General features: G+C 40.4%; 1 protein-coding gene across 2 annotated transcripts in view; it reads right to left on the bottom strand.

Annotated features, from left to right (window-relative positions):
• Positions 1-1,112, bottom strand: part of MAP3K7CL (MAP3K7 C-terminal like) — an 85,061-nt gene extending 83,949 nt beyond the window's left edge. Inside the window, exon 1 of one of the 2 annotated variants that reach the window (XM_025379733.1) lies at positions 773-1,112. The gene's annotated coding sequence lies outside the window, so the exon portion shown is untranslated. The remainder of the gene's footprint in view (positions 1-772) is intronic. The other variant, XM_025379735.1, reaches the window with a different exon arrangement.
• Between the last annotated feature and the right edge of the window lie 16,529 nt (positions 1,113-17,641).

Raw genomic sequence — 17,641 nt, forward strand, 5'->3', positions numbered from 1 at the left:
GAGAAATAATAGTTGTAGGGATACTCTAACAGATTATTCAATATGAAAAACGGATTGTGCATCCAAAATAAGGGAAGCCTATCTATAGATATTTACACAAGTTATTATGTGAGCTATTATTTGGAAATAGAAGTCTTATGATAGTCAGCTGGGTGCAGGGGCTCACGCCTGTAGTCCCAGCATTTTGGGAGGAGGAGGCGGGCGGATCACTTGAAGTCAGGAGTTTGAGACTAGCCTGGCCAACATGGTGAAACCCCATCTCTACTAAAAATACAAAACATAGCTGGGCATGATGGTGCATGCCTGTAATCCCAGCTACTCAGGAGGCTGAGGCAGGAGAATCGCTTGAACCCAGGAGGTGAAGGTTGCAGAGAGCTGAGATCGTGCCACTGCACTCCAGCCTGGGTGACAGAGCGAGACTCCTTCTCAAAAACAAAAACAAAAAAGTCAATAGTGAGCCTCAGTCAGAGATGTTGGAGAGATTTGTAATCAGTTAAGAGGAGTAAAAAAACAGCACAATCAGACAAATTCAGGAATAGTCTTTCTCCTGTAAACTGCAGCCCCTGCCTGGTGAGAAAGTGAAATCACAATCCTAGCACACTGGCTGAAGGAGATAGAAGAAGAACACCCAGCACATCGTAGAGCCGCTGTCCTCCTCTGACCAGGATCCCTGCAGAATGAGGTGCTGCTCAACCAGCCTTAGGCTCCCATGGAGCAGTGTGTAAAAAGCCTTCAGAGCCTGAGACTTCCAGAACGTGGATGGAATACTCACCCAGAGGTGAGCTGGGGATTTCCACGGGCACAGTAATAGACTTTGGCTTCACAGTGAGCATCCAATCGCCAGTAGCCAACTTGCTGACCTTTGGATGGTCCTCCAACATGGCCAAACTTGTTGCAGAGCATAAAACTGACATACTAAATAAAGATCAAGGCCAAATCAAAGTCATGATGAGACAAATGACCCCATACAGACCTTTTGATGTCAGTTCTTTTTTTCCCTGAGAACTTGAAACCTCTTGCCTCCTCTTTAGAGAGGGTTGTTAATGGACCTATAAACTGGAGTTTAAATCTGGAAACGTTTCTCATCAGGGGAAAGAGCACTGGGCTTGGACTCAGAATCCTGGGTTCCAGTCCTGGATGTTCAACAAAGAAACCACTCAACCTCACTCTGCCTCAGATTTTTCTTATAAAAACAAAGAGAGCTGATTACAAGAACTCTAGGATTTGTACCACTTCTAGAATTCTACCCTTTACCAACATCTGAAATTTGCATTTAATATACTCCCCACTTGGGAGACACCAGGCATAAAATTACAGAAGGCAGGATTTGGAGTCATCCAGGCCCAGCTTGCAATCCCAGCTCTGCAGTGTTCTAGCTGGATCATGTTAGACAACTCCCCTAGCCCTCCCCATGCTAGTTTCTTCATCTTTAAAACACAGGTGATAACAACAGTATTTAACTCAAAAGGACTTTTGTGAATATTAAATGGAATTATATGTAAAAACAATACATAGTACCTGGTACATAGGAAGTACTCAGTAGATGTGAGTTACTAATATGTATTTGAGAATGGACAGGCCAGGTGCAGTGGCTGATACCTGTAATCCAAGCACTTCAAGAAGCCAAGGCAGGAGGATTACTTGAGGCCAGGTGTTTGAGACCAACCTGGTCAAAATAGCTAGAGAAAGAAAAGAAAGAAAGAAAGAAGGAAAGAAAGAAAGAAGGAAGGAAGGAAGGAAGGAAGAAAGGAAGGAAGGAAAGAAAGAAAGAAGGAAAAAGAAAGAAAGAAAGAAAGAAAGAAAGAAAGAAAGAAAGAAAGAAAGAAAGAAAGAAAGAAAGAAAGGAAGGAAGGAAGGAAGGAAGGAAGGAAGGAAGGAAGGAAGGAAGGAAGGAAGAAAGAGAGACTTAGCTGGATGTGGTGGTGCATGCCTGTGTTCCCAGCTACTTGAGAGGCTGAGGTGGGACAATCACCTGGGCCCAGGCGGTCAGGGCTGCAGGCTGCAGTAAGCCATGATTGCACCACTGCACTCCAGCCTGGGTGACAGAGCAAGGGGCTATCTTGGAAAAAAAAAAAAAAAGAGAAAGAAAGAAAAGAAAATGTAAACTCAGGAAAATAAAATTGAAGGACTTTTATTAAGAGCTATACTTCATTTTGTGATGGAGGGAGCCAGAGTGACTTAAAAATCAACTAGCTAAAAACATTCTATTTTTTAAAATCTCAAAACTGGTAAATGACAGTCTCTGATAAGGAACACAGGCCATGTCTCATGTTTCCTGCATGATTCAAATTGGTGGATAATTAGTCATAAAGATTTTCTGAGTAAACAGCACCATTTTGTAATACACTGTTTTCTACTAGTTTGGTTAGGGATGGACAAACTGTGAATGAAAAAGGAAGGTATATAGATGTTTTGTCCAGCACAGTAGCCACTGGTACCATGTGTCTATTCACAGCTTAAAATGTGACCAGTTCAAGCTGAGATGTGCTGTAAATACAAAATTCACAGCAGATTTCAAAGATTTGGTACCAAAAAAAGTAAAATATTCAATAATGTGTTTATATTGATTATATGGTAAAATGATAAAATTGGTAAGTTGGAGTAAATAAAACATTTTTAAATGAATTTTACCTCCTTTTTAGTTTTTTAATGTGACTGTTAAGCAATTTTAAATTACATATATGGCTTGCATTATATTTCTATTGACCAATGCAGTATAGAGAGGAAAAATAAGAACATACATACATAAAGAGCAAGAAAAAAAGGAAGTCCCGGGGATGTAGCAATTAAAAAAAAAAAAAAAAAAGTGAAGAAGGCCACAGGCTTGATGATCCTTGTTCCATGCAAAGAAAGTCACAAAATTGATTTTTCTATTAACAAAGAAGCTAATCGAGATTGCATTCCCTATGCCTTTTACGTATTTCATTTTGTAACATTTGGTAGAAGAAAGAAAACAGAAGTTGCGCCTTCCTCACCTCTTTCACTGAATAATCTTTTTTTTTTTTTTTTTTTTTTTGAGACGGAGTCTCGCTCTGTCACCCAGGCTGGAGTGCAGTGGCCGGATCTCAGCTCACTGCAAGCTCCGCCTCCCGGGTTCACGCCATTCTCCTGCCTCAGCCTCCCGAGTAGCTGGGACTACAGGCGCCCGCCGCCACGCTCGGCTAAGTTTTTTTGTATTTTTAGTAGAGACGGGGTTTCACCGTGTTAGCCAGGATGGTCTCGATCTCCTGACCTCGTGATCCGCCCGTCTCGGCCTCCCAAAGTGCTGGGATTACAGGCTTGAGCCACCGCGCCCGGCCTGAATAATCTCTTTTAATCATATAAAACACGGGGCCCTCTTTTGGTCACAAGCAGGTAGAAAGACATAAAAATAAGGAAAGTGCACCCTCTGCAGGTTACTTAGTAATATAGCAATATTGAACAGTGAAGTTCTGTAAAAAATACTGCAGAATGAATAAATGAATGGATGAGTTACAATTCACATTACTGCATCTACTGCTGTCATCATTGATTCAATAATGATGAAAATAAAGGCAAGGAAATGGGTCGGATAGTATAAAAATTATTATTAGGTTATGTCAACCCTTTCTTTTTTCCTTCCCTTCTGCCTTCTTTCCCTCCTTCCTGTCTTTCCTCCTTCTTTTTCTCTTTACTCCCTCCCTTTCTTCTTTTCTTCCCCCTCCCTCCCTCTCATCCTTCCCTCCTTCCTTCTTCCCTCCCTTCCTCTATCCCTTCCTTCCTTCCTTCCTTCCTTCCTTCTTTCCTCTTTTTTCTTGCTTTCACTCTTTGAACAGCTTAGACACATCTTTTTTGGAAATCCTATATAAAGACAGATGGCAAAAGGCCAAACTCAGCCTAGAGATTTATGCTGTTGATTTCGGTACAGTTTCTTTATGAGGTTAATGCTTCATTCATGTTTCTAAATTCAGTCTGGCAGATAAAGTAAAGAGATAACAAGGCCACAAACATCACCAGTCACAAACTTAATGGTGTCAAGTATGTGATTATAAGCAGCGCCTAACTTAGGAAAGGGTTACCTTCCCAAAGGCAGTTTATATTTTAGTTGTTTGGAATGAGAAATCTTTTTCTCATTTTTTCTGGGCCAGTTCACAAGGACACAAACACATATTAACCTATAATGTATCTGAGATAGATAATAATGACATCATTATTTTTACTTTATCAAATAGTAATATATAACAGTATTTTTATGGAAAAAGACAAATATAAGGCCCCATTTGGGCTCTCAGGAGATTATCCTTCTTTCTCCAGGTGGTACGAGCAGTCTTCCCCCAGTTTCTTGATTTAGAGATGAGGGTTACCTCTGGGAGATTCATGCCAGACAACCCCAAGACTAGTGTCTTTTTTTTTTGAGACGGATTCTTGCTCTGTCACCAGGCTAGAGTATAGTGGTACAATCTTAGCTCACTGCAACCTCTGCCTCCCGGGTACAAGTGATTCTCCTGCCTCAGTCTCCCAGGTAGCTGGGACTACAGGTGCCCGCCACCACGCCCGGCTAATTTTTGTATTTTTAATAGAGACAGGGTTTCACCATGTGGCCAGGCTGGTCTCGAACTCCTGACCTCGTGATCCACCCACCTCGGCCTCCCAAAGTGCTGGGATTACAGGCATGAGCCACCGCTCCCGGCCAGTATCTCGTTAGCACTCTTTAGTGCAAAACAAGGACGCTAACTCACTGGTACAGTCACATCCCAAGATTTCTGAACTGGAGAACAAAGAAAAATTAATATCATCATCAGAGAAAGCAACACCCAAAAGGTGAATTCCCTCTGCTTTCTTCAACACACACACACGCACACACACTTTCCTGTGTCACCAACACTCATTTCATAGATTAGGCATCTATAGGTTAAGACTGCCTGTAATGCTAACCAGGCTTCAATAGCCTTAAGAAATATGGCACTAGTGTTATGGAATATATTTCCTATTAGCATTTTTATTATTCACAGCATAATTTATTTTAAGACCAATTTAATTCCTTTTAACCTATTAAACAAAACTAGCATGGTGAAATTAAACTTTGCAGTATGTGAAATAACTTAAGGAGAGCTTATGAAAGGGAATTTGGAATAACCCAGAAATTATATTTATTGCTTACACATAATTCAAAACAGTGCGAAAATGTAATGCAATCTGTAAACTTGTGTTTTTGTCAGATTATATATTTTAAAATAAACACTTGCAGGAAAACACAAAAAAAGGTGACAGCATTTATTATTTGCTTTTTCTTATGCTTACATTTAAACTTTTTAATCCAGAATATATATAACAGCCTAAATTGTGTGCCTACCAAAGCTTCACCTCTCATAGTTAAAATGCTGGAAAAAAATAAAAGCATCTGTCTTGATCAGAGTTATGAGAACACAAGTGAAATGTTTTTGCAGCTCTGCTCTCTCTTGAGTGCAGAGACATAAAATTTGGAGCTTTTGAGAAATATGGTCCCTATCTAATGCACAGTGATTCAATGAAGAAGCTCTTACTCACTTAACTTAGTGAGTAGATTAAAATACAATCGGAATTTCCTCTTTGGGAAGCTAAATTTAGTTTTCAGCTATAATCTTTATGTGACTCCAGTTGTGATGTATAGAAATCTCATAGTATTATATAGCATGATCATTAAAATGAGCACGGCTGGGCATGGTGGCTCACGCCTGTAATCTCAGTACTTTGGGAGGCCGAGGCAGGTGGATCATGAGGTCAGGAGATCCAGAACATTCTGGCTAACTCAGTGAAACCCCGTCCCTACTAAAAACACAAAAATTAGCCAGGCGTGGTGGTGGGCGCCTGTGGTCCCAGCTACTGGGGAGGCTGAGGCAGGAGAATCCTTTGAACTCTGGAGGTGGAGCTTGCAGTGAGCTGAGATCACACCACTGCACTTCAGCCTGGGAGACAGAGCAAGACTCCATTTCAAAAAAAAAAAAGAAAAAGAAAATGAGCATTAGATTTACAGTTAAATCCTGCATAAACCATTTAGGAGATATATTACCTAAGACATAGCTTAACCTCTCTGTTCTTTAGCTTCTTCATCCAAAAACTGGGGTTCATTCATTTATTGAATACTTAACATGTGCCAAGCACTGTTCTGAGAACTGGGAACATAATTAAAGAACATATTTGGTCCAAATTCTCAGGAAGATTGCATCCAAATTGGCAGAGATAGAGAGTTTTTTAAATTAATTAATGTGAAAATGTTTAGGAAGTATTAGCTCTTAGGATAAAAATGAAATAGGGTGATGTAAAAGGAATATGGAGGAAGTTCCTGAAGACAGAGTTGTCAAGGAAACCCTCTCTAGGGAGATGAGATTCAATCTGGGGCCTGAATGACAAGGAGGTGTCATCCACACCAAGGTCTGGGAGAAGAGAGGTCCAGGCAGAAGGAAAAGCTGGTGAAAAAATCCAACAGAGAGAATGAGTGTGGCATGTCACAAGAACAAAAAGAAGGTAGTGTGGCTGGGGCAGAGCGAGTGGAAAAGACACAGGACATGAAGTAGGCAGGGGCTAGATCAGGCCACTCCTTAGAGGAACTGGTTTAGAGTTTGGTTTTTATTTTAAGTACAGTTCAAAGGCATTAGAGGACTTTCATCAGGATGGTCGTGAAGACTGAGATAACATGTATAAAGCGCTCAGCACAATGTGCAGAGTGAATACTTAGGAAAGGGGGACGTCATTATAATCACTGTTGATATATGATAAAACCCTAACACACAATATGTGAAGTCCAAAATATGTATTATTTTAAAACTCAGGGCCAAGTTATTGCAAGATTAATGAAGAAAGAACACGGCCTGAGCAGAGGATAGGAGTCTATTGCCAATCACCACCTGGCCAAATTCTCACTATTGTGGGGCAGGCTTTACTATATTTCTTGTCATCATTATCATTTCCACCATGAGCTTTATTATCAATGTAACTGAAGTAAAATCTTAGGCCAGCACTGTTCATTACTGAAGTGAAATGTTGATCAGCCTACAGCAAAATGAATCTGAAGGAGCAATACTCAATGCTGTGGTCACTATGAAATGACACCAACATTCCTTAATTTCCCCCAGAGCATCATCAGGTAAGCAAACTTTCTGTTTTCCAAGCTGGGTGGGACTCCTTCCACCCATTTTCCAGAGCTGGTGGGCAGCAAACACGGGGCTGTGAACCTCGAGAAGGTCATTTCAAGCTGGAACTCACATAGATGTGCCAAGGATTTTTCCTGGCCATGTTTTATCATCTGTGCCTGCTCTTTCTCTAAGAACACCAAATAAAGCAGTCCTTACTCCATGGATCATTTAGTTTACTAAATCATGGTTTATTTTTTCCACAGGATATCACCTGCTATTTTAGAATCAGTTTTCAAAAGGTCTTAAATGACTTGGCTCAAAATTGGTTTTGTATTAAGGGAAAGAACCGGTGTCCCAGAGTTTCAATCAGCACTTTAACAAATAGACTGCCGACCTCCCACAGATTGCCAACAGTAATGGTTAGCTGAGACTTCCAAGGTCCATTTCTCTCTGCTTCTTTCCTACATTTTTCCCACCCTGTTTTCACTGAAAACAGGATTATAGTCGACAGTTTTATAGGAAGGGGTTGGGGGAAGGCGGACATAACTTAAGATCTGCTGCCTCATTCCACATAACTTCTAAAAGTGCAATCAGCTGAAACCATCTAGTCGCTTGGCAAGACAGTAATTTAACCACTCAAGTTGTCTTTCACCTGCGGGGGATAGAGAGTTATGATTCTGCATCAAAGCCATCACAACATTCCTTCAAACAACATACTAACCATGCCATTGGCATTCAATTAATGTTAAATACAGTAATATTTCATTCACACATAATATTGGGGAGAATGAGGTTTTCTACACAAATGAATTTTGCAGACAAACAAAGTTCACCCCAACAAGAACCAAAAGATATTAGTAAATTTTGAAACATTTTTGATAGAATTTAAATGCACTTTTAATGCCCAACGACCACTTAAATAAGGCGCAGGGATCTTTATTTTGTTTATTCATAGCCAATGATCACTTTAAGCGTAATACGTGGCTACATGCAATGCAGTGGTTTCGCCTAAAAGCTTCAGTTACGTTTCTCAAGTTCTGGTGAGCAACTCTCCTTGAAGCATGTCAAGCCCTTGTTGGTCTAGCTGTCGCTTTTGCTACTATTAGCAGGTTTGACTGCTCTTGGCTTGAGCATTCCCACCCCATTCACATTTGCTCTGTGTGAGAAACAAGATTATAAAACTTACGAACCTGAGCAGTATCACTTTACAACAATTCTCAGTCCAGAGGACCCCAGGAAGAGCTTAAGAGTTTTTCCATACCTCGGCTGGGCACGGTGGCTCATGCCTGTAATCCCAGCTCTTTGGGAGGCCGAGGCGGGCGGATCATGAGGTCAGGAGATGGAGACCATCCTGGCTAACATGGTGAGACCCTGTCCCTACTAAAAATACAAAAATTAGCCGTAGGTGGTGGCAGGCGCCTGTAGTCCCAGCTACTCAGGAGTCTGAGGCAGGAGAATGGCGTGAACCTGGGAGGAAGAGGCTGCAGTGAGCTGAGATCACACCACTGCACTCCAGCCTGGGCGACAGAGTGATACTCCATTTCAAAAAAAAAAAAAAAAAAAAAAGAATTATTCCATACCTCAAATGAGAGAAAATATGGGCTTAGATACAGGCATTTTCCTTGCTGACTGTTTTTTTCCTTTGTGAATTTTTGGCAAAGTTTGAGAATCATCTTGAGATAAGTCACTGTGTATTATTACATTTCCTAAACATATTCTCTTCTACTTCTCATTTCTCACTTCCATTTCCTAAATAAACTTTCTTATTCATCTCAGAAAGTTAATTTCTAATTGCTCTTAGACTATGTTTGCCTAAGTTGTCAAAAATCGCTGTGTGATGATGTCAGGGAATGAAAAGATCTTTTGGAAGGGATTTTTGGTAACCATTACCCTCCTTCTTCATTGAGATTCCTGACATGATTTAACTTTCACCTCGGTGGTGCATTTGGCATGGAGTCAGAAGAGTCTGAATATCTGGTGAGAAAGAAAACAACCTAATCAAATAGCAATGAGAAAATGTAATTTCCCTAGCAGACTGCTACATAAATAGACACATAGATCCTTTCTTGATTTTATTCCCCTGAGGCTAATGACTGACCCTAATGAAAATCCCAGAGGAAATCATTGTAATAAAAATAGCCAAAACATTAAGAACAGGGCAAGTGAGAATGATGATGGCTGATACGCATTTGAACCATCAAGCATCCTTACTAATCCCACTACAAAAATAAATACTGGCTCATGGGCTAAGTACCTAAAAGAAATCAGGGACCATCTTATATGAATCAATTAGTGTGCAGACCTTAAGAAAAAATATTCTACAATGACCCTCTAGTTCCCATTATTATTTTTAATAGAATCTATATATAGTAATGTAAAAAGGTCTCAAGATTGCTTTTTATGCTTTAGTGTTGTGCTGCTTATGATGTGGTAGTGTTTCTAGTTTAAGCCACAAATTATAAATTCTTCCTTCTAAGTAAAAAACAAAATCATTCTAAAGTGAAACTACTAATCCTTTTAGTCATCCCAAAGGATCTCTGAATTCGTAAACTAGCAATTTTGGAAAACAAAATATACATATTATACATGTATATATACATATAATATATAATTACATTACATCTATTATGTATCATATAAAATATATACATATTATACATGTGTATATACATGTTATATATAATTATATATTATATGTTATAATATTAAATGATTATTTCAGAATGAGTAAAACAGAGACGTATGTGTTACATACACAGAGATGTAATATTATATATTATATATATTACATACACACACACACACACACACACACACCCCAGCTGGTTCCATAAATAACTTGACGTGGCTTATAAAAACAAATAAGATCACTAAGGATTTTTTTAAGTTGAGATAGTCTGAGCAAAAAAGAAAGAACAATCAGGAAAAGAGTAAAACCAAATGTTAAGAGTAGTAGACAGAAATGTTGCACCAGAGCCCCATAGAGTTGGTAGAGATGGGTTACACATTCGGCTCTAAGTTTCCAGCAGTTAAAGAAACAAAAACAGTGGAAGATTCATAGCGGCCATAAAATAAAAACCAGGTTGAACGCTGGGATAAATTTTTCCCACAGGTCATATAAAAAGGATACCATGTAATGAAATGATTGACAGCCATTAAAAACAGGCATCGAGTAGAGATAACAGTCTATGATAGTTGGCCTTTCCTTTTAATTTTCCTTATTATAAGACAATGGTATGATACCAAAACGCAATTTATCAAACTCAGTTCTCCAAAGGACTAAAATTTTAACGGTCTGGCTTCATCCAAGGGCAAAATTAATTATCTAAATGAGAATGTACTGCATGGCATTGAGGGAATTTTGCTCAAACATAAATTTTTGCAATTAGGCATTTGAGAAGGATTGGATAAAGAATGGTTAGAAATTATCTTCTCAAACTAGAGTCCAGGGTGCAGACTTCTGTGTAATAGAGTAAGGCAAAGAAAACTGAGGTACCGCGCAAGGCAAACACCCAAGTACCATTAGAAAGGACCAATATCATGCCCTCCAAACATTTCTGAATTCATTTCAAAATATAATTAAATGGGAAAGTAAGACACCAACGTTCTATGACACAAAGAGTGATGACACTAATGTTTAGCCAGAGCTTTTTCAATACAGATATTAATAGTCACCAGCTGTGGTGGCTCAAGAAAAAAACAAGCTCAGTAAAACATCAAAATGACACCTTAATTTAAGCAATATTGCTTTCTAGTGAATCCTGCAAGGTAAATTGATTCCAATATTTTCTTTTTTTTTCTTTTTGAGATGGAGTCTTGCTCTGTCACCCAGACTGGAGTGCAGTGGCGCGATCTCGGTTCACTACAAGCTCTGCCTCCCGGGTTCCCGCCATTCTCCTGCCTCAGCCTCCCAAGCAGCTGGGACTAGAGGTGCCCGCCACCACACCCGGCTAATTTTTTTGTATTTTAAGTAGAGACGGGGTTTTGCCGAGTTAGCCAGGATGGTCTCCATCTCCTGACCTCATGATCCGCCCGCCTCGGCCTCCCAAAGTGCTGGGATTACAGGCGTGAGCCACCACGCCCGGCCGATCCCAGTATTTTCTTAAGAAACTTGTTGAATTAAGTTGTTGAACACAAAGTAAATGAACGTTGGAAAACTCTTGCCAAAAACAGGGACTGGGGTTTTAGAGTGGCCGTAGTAGATTGACTGCACTATTGTCCTCAACTTACATGCCTCCATGTATCTACAGTCTTTGATACTGCCCTGCCACACTGAGCCTGGGTGTGGCCACGTGACCTACTTCAGCCAATGGGCTAGTAGCAAATTTAACAAGGTGCTTACACATTTCTGCTTGCTCCCTTGGCTCCTTTTACTTTCATGAGAGCAAGCCCAGGTAACCTACTGGAGGCTGAGATCACATGAGGCACAGCTGAATTGTTCCAGCTGAGACTTCCAAGCCTGCCAACACTGCTCCCCAGCCCCAAGCCCACCCACCAGCTGACTGCAGATACATAAGCAATCCCTGCCTAATACAGTAAAGCTTGGTCAGATCAGCCAAACCGCCCAACCAGTCCTAGGCATGGGAGAAATAATAAGTAGCTGTTGTTTTAAGCCACTGAGATTTGGAGTGGTTTGTTACACAACAATCGCTAACTAATGCAGTGCCTGAACTTAAGCCATTTCTTCATGTAATATTAGGAAATAGGACCAAGAGCTGCTAGAGTCATCTATGGAACTTAAAAATATTAGTAGATAATACTTATTATTTTTACTCTCAGTGGAAAGAGGGACAGATTCAGTTAGTTCATCCAAAAGTAATATTATATTATGAAACAAAAAGAAACAAGGTACTCAAAACATCCCTGTTTTATTCATTTTGAAATAATCATTTAACTTATCAGGAGACTGTTCTTCCAAACCCAGGTCTTTGCACCGGTGTTAAGATGCAAATTCTATATAAGAATCAGGACTGGGTTCAATATTGTACTTAGGCAGGCTCGCCTACAACTGGTTCCTATGCACAGAATCAAATATTGAGTAAAGATCAATAAAAGCTGCAATCTTATCTTGTTATTGAAAGATTTCTGCACAAAATATACAGAAAGGAAAAATAATTTGATGTGGAAGAACCTTGCCGAAAGCCTGCCTCTTGCATAGAACAATGGTCTGAGAAGCCCAAACTTGCAATCTGTGGTGGGAAACTGGCTAAAATACAAAAAAAGAATAACCAGCAAACTGATGAATTCATAATTTTAAAAAAGAGTAAATTTACCTTTCTTTACAAAGGGAGAGATGGGAAATATACTATATTTTGGTCCATCAGAACCAAGTTGGGAAGGCCAGATACTAACAGACCACAAACAATTTTAATAGCAGAAAACCTCCTCCAAGTAATTTATATAATTTGGCCTTTTCAATCAGCAAAACTATGAAATGAAATGTTCCCTGCATGTACTAAAAAGAGGAAATTTATCTCAAAGTATAAGCCTGAGAAAAGAGGCCCTCTTGTATTTCTAGATATTGTGACTACTTCAACCTTCCTCCTCAAGTTTGTCTTAAAACCATTCCTGATACTCAGTTCTAACTGCCAGGTCTGGGCAGTTAAATTTAATTTATTTAATAAATGTAATTAATTTAAAATTAATTTTAAAAAGTAAAATATTTTTAAATCAAGGGTAAAACCTGAATTTGATAAGATTCTGAATGACTTCTGAATTTCATTTCCAATGTGAGCTCACAAGCCTGGCCGTGGCTGTTTTTAGCTTTGTAACAATCATAAACACAGGAATTATGTCATACAGCATGTAGGAAACAAAACCACTCAAGCAGAAGGGCTTTAATACAGGAATCAGATCCTTCAAAAAACTCTTGATGGGCTGGAGAAGCAAGCTCTAAAATGGGCTTCCAAGAATAGGTCCCAGATGTAACAAAGTGACTCACCTTGGGAGCTACACTACGAATGACCAGCAAGGTAGGAGGAATCAAACAATGCCACTGGATGGACTGAGATCAAGAACACACCACCAGGACTGTGACCCAGAAAGCGGGAAGCCAGGATTACGAAGCTGTCGCCAGCCCCACGGCTGCCCTTGCACATCTGTAAGCCTGGAGAGCAAAGTGTATTTTTGGCAAAGAGGTGCCAAAAATGCATCATCTCATCACATTCTTTACACCAAGGTTACAAAAGACCCTGGTCCCTGGACATCCATGAATGCACCAGGAATTCTTGTTGAAACCACAGCAGCCATGGGGGCTTATGGCAGAAATGTCAAAGCAGCATGAAAATAGACTTTGTTTTCCTACCACCTTCCAATCCTGGCATGAAGGTATCTAATTGGTGGAGGCTTATTTGTATCCACAGCCATAACTGCAACAGAACCCAAGAAACACAGTTTCTGCTTTCCAGCCTTGCAGTACAAGACCCCATGTGTGCCAGTCTAGCACACTGATCAGGGGAACTATGACAGTAACCTCTATCTTTACTGAAAGACTGATAAACACAGTTTTAGTTCATCAATAGTTGATTCATAAAAGCTCAAGAGAACCTTCTCTCTTAAGTCACCTGAAATAAAGATTTCATCTCTAGATATCTAAGGTATCACCAACAGGATTTAAATGCATCTCACTCCATTTCACCCTTCTCATTCCCATTAATCTAACCAGCTCAATCACACCTAGGCACAAAAGACACCAGGACAGCTAAACCAACATTTAAGAAAAGAATCAATCACTTTCATCCAGTTCAAGATCTTCCCTCTTAGAATGGTAATAAACAGGGAGTGATTATAATACATTTCATTTCTTGTGACTTTGCCCTAACCTGGAGAGGCTTTAAGGGAGATACTCACTGTAGTACAGCCTCAAGTAGATTGACTGGACTATTCTTGAAACTCTGAATGTGGGCCACACACAGAGCCCACGTAGGAACAAAACAGCCACAGAGCATACTCACACCAAGGTTACAGATGACCCAGATGACCCTGGCCCCCATTTGCCATTGAGTGCACCACCAATTCTTGCTTAGGCCAAAGCAACCATGGAAACTTGTATTTTCTGAAGTTGCTTGACTTGAAAATTTAGCAGAACCTGGGGGCTTTTTGTGGCAAAGCAATAAACTGAACCAATCAGATGCTCCCTCTTGGGATGTCTGAATGTGAAACTAGTAGAGACCTTCCTTGGGCGGGGGGTGGAGAGACGTATGGGGAAGCTGAGAGACCCAAAGAGAAAAGGAAGCAAGTCAAAGCTAAGACATAGGAAAAAAAAGAGATCCGCAGTTGACAGAGATGAAGAGATGCAGAAACCACCTTGGTAAACAGCATAAAACCAGACAAGCTAAGGTATGAGAATGGTAGGTCAGAGCCATTCAATCTATGGTGATAGACACAAAATGTCATCTGACTTCCAGGACAGTTTTGTTCTTTCTTACTTTTCTGTAATTCTTAATAAACCAAACTCTTTAATAGTCTCAGCATGTAGATTTCCTTTCCTTCCAACCTCAAAGAGCCTAACCTACACACTAAAGCTCACAGAACAGAGAAAAATTATATCCAAGTTTATTTCACATGTAACTTATTCAGATTGAGCAGACTATATACGCAAATGAGGTTGGTGGGAAATGTGCCATTCAACACTTCCCTGTGATGCTCATAGAAGTGGCTCATGGGAATCTTTCTCTCAGTGGTTTCAGGCAGGTATCCATTGGTTCTTTACCAAGCTGGAAATGTAAATGTTTCATCCTCCTATGGGGATTAATAGAACAGTTGAAAGTCCAAAGATCACAGGATTGTGACCCAATACCTAGGCAGAGAGTGGGTGGTCTGATACGGAAATATGTGCACCGAGGCAAATCTCATCTGATTGATTTATTAGTGAAATTAATAGGAACAAAAAAAATTTTCATAAGAATACAGAATGTTATAAACTGAATTTTATCCCCCAAAATTCACATATTGGGCCAGGCGCAGCGGCTCACGCCTGTAATCCCAGCACTTTGGGAGGCCAAGGCAGGTGGACCGCTTAAGGTCAGGAGTTTGAGACCAGCCGAGGCAACATGGCGAAACCTCATCTCTACTAAAAATACTAAAATTAGTCTCCCTGTAATCCCAGCTACTTGGGAGTCCGAGGCATGGAAGCAGAGGTTGCAGTGAGCCTAGATCATGCCACTGCACTCCAGCCTGGGTGACAAGAGACTCTGTCTCAAAAAATAAAAAAAAATAAATAAATTCATATATTGAAGCCCTAACCCCCTAACTTGGCTACATTTGGAGGTAGGGCCTACAAGGAAGCAATTAAGGTTAAACAAGTTCATAAGGGTGAAGTCCTAATACCATAAGGTTAATGTCCTTATAAGAAGAGACATCAAAGAGTTGCTCTATCTCCTGTCATGTACCCACAACGAGGCCATAAGAGCACACAGTGAGATGATGTCTGCCTATAAGCTAAGAGAAGAGGCCTGGGACCTTGATCGTAGACTTTCTAGCCTCCAGAACTAGGAGAAAACAAATGTCTGTTATTTAAGCCACCCAGTCTGTGGTATTTTGTTATGGCAGCCTGAGCTGACTAAGACAAAGAGTTTGATAGCCATCATCCCTTTCCCCACCACAAGCTTGGGAAAAAAAAAAAAAAAAGAGCATAATTAGCCTATTTTTATCTCTGTGAAAGATTTTTTTCTTCTATTACTAGGAAAAGAGGAACCTAAAATCTGGCATTTATAGATACCTGCAGTCAAAATATTAATACATCTAAAATAGATAGTGTAACTTTGCTTGAGGTTTCTAAAATAAGGTAGTTTAGGAACCTTATCTTAGGGCCCCAACTATGCCACATTCTAGTAGAGGAATCTTGTTCATTGGAAGGAAAACAACCTCTACCTAAACAACCAGAAATTATTAATACAGAATAGACATGTTGGTTATGACATAAAGACTGATATCAGCAAATGCTGCAACTATCTCTATGAGCTCAGCCTCCATCTAGCTCTCTCATCTGAATCCAGACATGCCCTTCCACCTGAGAATTTGGAACAAAGGAAATGTACAGACTGTCTGGACCAAGACACCAGCCCTGATACTGAGTCCACAAGAGATTCAATCACCTAGAGAAGATCCCCTTTGACTATCACCAGAAAAAGTGTCAGAATGACAACTGAAACCATCTACACCCACAAAACTTGAGGTCCACATTGGCATGACTTTACTATTCCAGTGTCCTCATTAACATAACTTTATTCCCAGAAACAATGGCAGAGAAGGATAAAAACTGCAAGTAACTTTATTGTTCATTCCAGAAACTTCCTGAAAAATCCATTATCTTTTAATAAAAAGCATCAAGTGACGGTTTACACACCAAGACTCTTTGAATTTTTGCTTCAAAATCTTTACCTTGCTGTGCCCACCGATCCCATATCATGATCCTTACACAAACCTACCCACGCCCCTGCATTGAAGGACCTGCTTTAACCAGACTTTAAAAACTCTTAAATATCCCAATTTTGCCCCTCACTGAGTTGCTACTAAGTCTCCGTCAAGGTAGTGTTCTCTATGACTGCAGTAAGAATAAACTCAGCTTTGTCTCATCAACATATTGTCCCAGTGATATTTTAGGGAGCCAGTATTCTGTAGGAGTCAGAAAATAATTATGGGTAACTAGAGGGTATCAGATGTCTTGCAGGAGGGAGCTAGAGATGTGAACCTTCAGAAGGATGGGCAGGAAGAGTAAGCACCAAAATTGTGGAAGTGCAAGACGAGCCTCACTGAAGACAAGAATCTTCATGGGGGTGAGCCCTCTGAGGAGGGCCACAGGAGAAACAGTGCCAAGAGACAGGAAGAAGTGGCTCTGCCCTGGTGTATCCACAAAGGGCATGCAGGCAAAGGCCCAAGCTAATCTGAGTCTTGTCCAAATGCCTTGTGATCCACCTGCAACACAAGAAGATGGAGGCCTGCAAAGAGCTTCTCCGAGACCATCTTCCTTTCACCTCCTGATCTCACCTGGGAAGCTGTCGTGAAGCAGTTTCTCATCACCTCCAGTGTTCTGATGAGACACGGGTCTTCCTGCTTCACCCTCTCTTAATAGAATGGCAGAATATAAAACCACCGAGCTGTATTACCCAACTTGCATTGCAATCTGCAAGTTGCTTTGGTTTCAGTGTCATTCTTTTTGATGAGCAGAACAATGACCTCAAGGAGTTGGCACATTTGGCTAGTCTTCCTTTCGTCATCTATATGACTAACAAATTGTCTGATTCTTAAAAAGTGTCCTTGTATCTTCACCAGTTGAATCAGTCAGGACTTTATCTTGGCCATGCCTTGTCTCATGTGTGCTTGACAGAAGCTAAGTGGAGCTGTGGGACCAACATGGTAGTCCTAGGCCCAGTCTCCCCTCAACCTCATCCCCACTCCACAGATAAAAGGCAGAAGAGTGGGAGGGAGGTTTACAGGGAGATTAACAATAGTAACAATTATATTGAGAGGAGAGTGTTGTTTAGTCTTACTCTTTTGGTTCCCCCCAATTCTCAGCCTCTCAATCCACTCCTTCTGACCCACATTGGAAGTTACCTCACTGGTACGGGATT

Source organism: Theropithecus gelada, chromosome 3 (genome assembly GCF_003255815.1).
Source record: "Theropithecus gelada isolate Dixy chromosome 3, Tgel_1.0, whole genome shotgun sequence".
NCBI lineage: Eukaryota > Metazoa > Chordata > Mammalia > Primates > Cercopithecidae > Theropithecus > Theropithecus gelada.